At 40.5% G+C, this 4340-nt stretch overlaps 1 non-coding gene across 1 annotated transcript; it reads right to left on the bottom strand.

Annotated features, from left to right (window-relative positions):
* Positions 1-1202: 1202 nt before the first annotated feature.
* On the bottom strand, positions 1203-1309 carry LOC139856629 (small nucleolar RNA R71). Its single transcript, XR_011762098.1, has one exon. It is a non-coding gene; the product is annotated as a small nucleolar RNA R71 (small nucleolar RNA).
* Positions 1310-4340: the final 3031 nt, after the last annotated feature.

The following is a 4340-nucleotide window of genomic DNA, read 5'->3' as shown; positions in this document are numbered from 1 at the left end:
TTACAAATTTTATCGTGTTTACTTTACTTTATCTTATAAACTAGAAAACCCAAAATTAGGTAATAAACCACAACTCCTGCACCTTAGAATTATCTTAAGTTTTAGATATAGGTTCGATTCTATTGAAATCTCAAAAATACGACCCTAGGTCATACTTCCCTTACTCATAATAAGGAGTAGTAAGATTTAGGCCCCGCAAAATATAAATTTAAAACCCATTACCACCTTGATTGTGGTCGATTCTGACACCTTGCGGCCTAACGACGCCGCATAAATAAAACCGTCCGTTTTGGCCATACCACGGTGGTGACATCAAGTTTTTTGGCGTCGCTGTCGAGAAACTAGTATTAGACAATACTGCTTCTATCAAACTCATTCACAAGCATTTAAGTGGTGTCTAAGAAAGACAATTATTCATGGACTTGGTTGTTGGATTTTCTGAATAGTCTCCAATTATATTTGAACCAAAAGGATCATGTTTCTCCGTAGTCGGCCTGGCCACTTGGTTTGTTGAATAGTTCGTGCGAAGCTCTGTTATCGAAATACTAGGGAGTCATTAGCAAGAACAAAAAACATATCTAAAATTAGGATAATTAGAATACCTTAGATTAGAATACCTTAGACTACTTTAGATTAAGATTACCTTAGATTACTTTAGAATAATCTTAGATTGCTTTAGACTAAATTAGGAACTTAGTTTATCTACTTAAAATTTAAAAACAAAAAGGCATACCCAGTGTATGACCCAAACCCGATCTAGACCAGGGCCGTTGTTATTCGTACCTGATCCAGACGAGATAATCTCTAAAGCACGCAAGGAAGCACGAATCAGAAAACAAATGGCCTTACGCGTTACTTTAGCAGAAAACACTAAACCCTCAATTGAAGGTCGAGGAGGACCGATCAGATTTCCAGAGATTCAAGGACACTCGTTCGAGCTAAAACATCACATTATACAGCTCATCCAAAATGGCTGTCAATTCCATGGATTACCGAATGACAATCCTAATTCTCACCTTGATAAATTCATATCTCTTTCAAACTCCTACAAACAGCCAGGGATAAGACAAGATATAGTCCGGCTATAATTGTTCCCCTATTCTCTCACATGGTTCGAAGGACTGGAAATAGATTCAATTACATTTTGGACGGAGATGGCTACTAAATTCCTAACCAAATAATTCCCTCCTTCTAAACAAACCAAACTCAAGAATGACATCATTAACTTTAAACAAAGATATGATGAATCTCTTTACACTGCATGGGAGCGATTCAAAACCCTGCTGAAGAAATGCCCTAATCATAAGTCAGAACGGTCAGCCTAAATCTGTACCCACTACAATGGTCTTACGGTAAATCATAGGACGACGATCGAAGCCGCTGCTCAAGGAAATCTGATGAACCAAACCACAGAAGAAGCATGGGAGTTGCTCGAGAACATGACAATGCATCATCAAGACTGGAACAGTGGTGAAACAACTTCATCATCTGCACCACTCTCTGCACTTAATAATCAAACAAAGGCCATCAAATCTCTCACAGACAAGATGGAGTCTCTTGCTAAACAAGTTGGAGAATTGAAGACGCAGTCACATCAAGTTAACCAGGCCCAGGAATGTGTTAATTGTACTAACCTGCAACCCACTGAAGAATATCAAGTTGAGTACGAAAACCCTGACGGTTCAGTCTGTTACGTTCAATACCCAGCTCGCCAATCAAATCCCAGATTCAATCAACAACCTAGGGATAACCAATTCCAAAGAAACAACCAACCTTATCGCTAACATTACCCACCTTATCCACCCCAACAATTGACCTACGATCAACCACTTCCACTCACTGGTCCACCAGCTAAGGAAAATTCCCCAACCACTCGGATTACAAAAGTAACCAACCCTACTCTCGGAGCTGATGATAAGTTGACACAGTTCATCCAAGGACAACAACAGCTAAATCAGGGAACTACATCTAGACAAGACCAGACGGAGATACTAATGAGAAATCAATTGGCTCTGCTCAAAAGTCTAGAAACGCAGCTCGGACAGTTATCACAATGCCTTGAAACCTGACCGCAAGGAAGGTTACCTAGTAATACTATCCAAAATCCCCACATAGAAGAAGCTAAGCAAATGGACTCAGTAATCCCAGGAGAAGAAGCACGGAGAAGGTCAGCTAGGATCAAGAACAAATCGACATATACTCAGCAGCTGTCCACTGCAACTCCGGTTCATGTACCTTACCCTGGAAGGTTACAGGAGGAACCATCCAAGCTTGATTCCTTCAAACTTGATGGAAGATTCCTGGACACCGTGTCCAAAGTGCCCAACAAAAGAGATATATCCGAAGGCTTCTCTCTACAAAGGAAAAGATACCGGATTCTAACAAAATTCCGTTGAGTGAAGAATGCTTAGCAGTACTCAGAAACTCTCTACTGCAGAAGCTAGGAGATACGGGCCGATTCATTTTCTCGTGTTCAATCTACCAATCTGGAACCATTCATGCGCTAGCAGATTTAGGAGCAAGTATCAACCTAATCCCTTACTCTCTCTACAAGAAATTGGAGTTAGGAGACTTGTCACCAACTAAAATGACAGTCCAACTTGCCGATCACATAATTCGATATCCTAAGGGCATTGTTGAGAATGTCTTAGTGAAAGTCGATAAATTCTTGTACCCTACGGATTTCGTAGTAATGGACATTCAGGAAGACCTACACACACCAATAGTGTTAGGAAGACCTTTCATGAATACGGCTAGGATTGTCATTGATGTGTACAATCAAACCTTAATCTTACGATCACATGGGGAGAGCGTTACCTTCAAAATTGTCCGACCTACCGATCTTTCTGGACATACAGAGATGTTTGCTATTTCCACCAGACGGATCACTTCTGATGATGAGTCAACACCACCAGCCAAAGATATCGAGATGGGTGTCGAATCACAGTCTGTTGACAACCCAGAAATGGAATAAAAGGATCCCAGTGAAGAAATAGAGGAAGAGGAAGAACCTGAGGAGGAAGAGGAAATGGAAGACGTAAAAGAAACCGCGATAATACCATCTCCATGCCCGGAACATCACGAAGAACTAATGATGCTTGAGACAAAAGATCACAGTTTAATCATTCGCTTCAAGAAGAAGATAGATAAAGTTGAAGTTAAGGACATAGAAATTGATCCCGAAAGTGTCAAAGTGAAGAACTAGAATACTGAAGAAACCCGTTCATCAGACAAATCTTTAGATGACTATTCTACTGATGATAACGAGGAAGAGCAACATGAAGACATTCTGTATAACTCATATTCTCCATCCGAACCAGGTCAGGAGGAGTCGGACTCTTCTTCAGATCGGATTCCGATCATATCTACTCACGCCGACATGATAACCTTCATCAATGACACTGATGAATTTGAAGGGATTCTCGAAGCCATCCATAAATCAACAATTGATTACACGCTATGCTTAACCGAAAGAATGACGACTATCGAAGACGAATACAACCTCTATCTACAAAGAGAAGATAATAATGCTGAAATCCTAGAAGAACGCATTCAAGACTTTATCAATACCCTTCACGATCATATCTACCGCGAAGAAAGGTAACGATAGAACGATTCAGTAGTTCGTACTATTCTAGAGACAAGATTCTGTCGAGATCAGAAGATCATTTACTCTAAGGTCTACAACGCCTTAGCGGATCTGCACTTCCGTTCTCCGCAAATCAACAAGCACTACTGACTCTCATCCGGAAGTATATGGATCTTTCCACCGGAAGCCCGACTTATCACTCTGACTTGCAAATGATCGAGGATATTCACAGCTTTTTCGCTCTCTTGGAAAGAGATAATTTTGAAAGCACACTATAGAGGCTAGTGATTTACGTAATAATTGACCGTCACGCAGATCTGATTATCAAAGAGTTACAAGATGCAGTCACAAAAGAAGTAAGATGCAACAATCCATTTTCTCATCTTGAACCAGATCGAGTCAACATTGCCACCTACTTTACGAAACAGATAGCACGTATCTTCAAAGAATCCACGGATCCCAGTTTCACATTCAAAGCCGGATGTCGGAAGATATACTCAAAGACGGTGACATTAATGTTTGGGTCAGGACTGATCTTCACAGCTTTTCAGCTTTGTCTCTTGACTACTTTATGCAAGGCTACAGACTCCTACTATGGAGACCACCGATCAGAAGATTTTGAGATACTAAAGATACAATTTCTGACACTATTTGAAGATCTCCGAAATGAACATCATATCAGAGAAGTAATCACCACCAGCACTGCCCCAATGATTGACATTCATAGATCAATCAGCAGAGTAGCGGATCA

Source organism: Rutidosis leptorrhynchoides, chromosome 6, assembly GCF_046630445.1.
Source record: "Rutidosis leptorrhynchoides isolate AG116_Rl617_1_P2 chromosome 6, CSIRO_AGI_Rlap_v1, whole genome shotgun sequence".
Taxonomy (NCBI): domain Eukaryota; kingdom Viridiplantae; phylum Streptophyta; class Magnoliopsida; order Asterales; family Asteraceae; genus Rutidosis; species Rutidosis leptorrhynchoides.
This window is presented reverse-complemented; position numbering and strand designations above follow the sequence as displayed.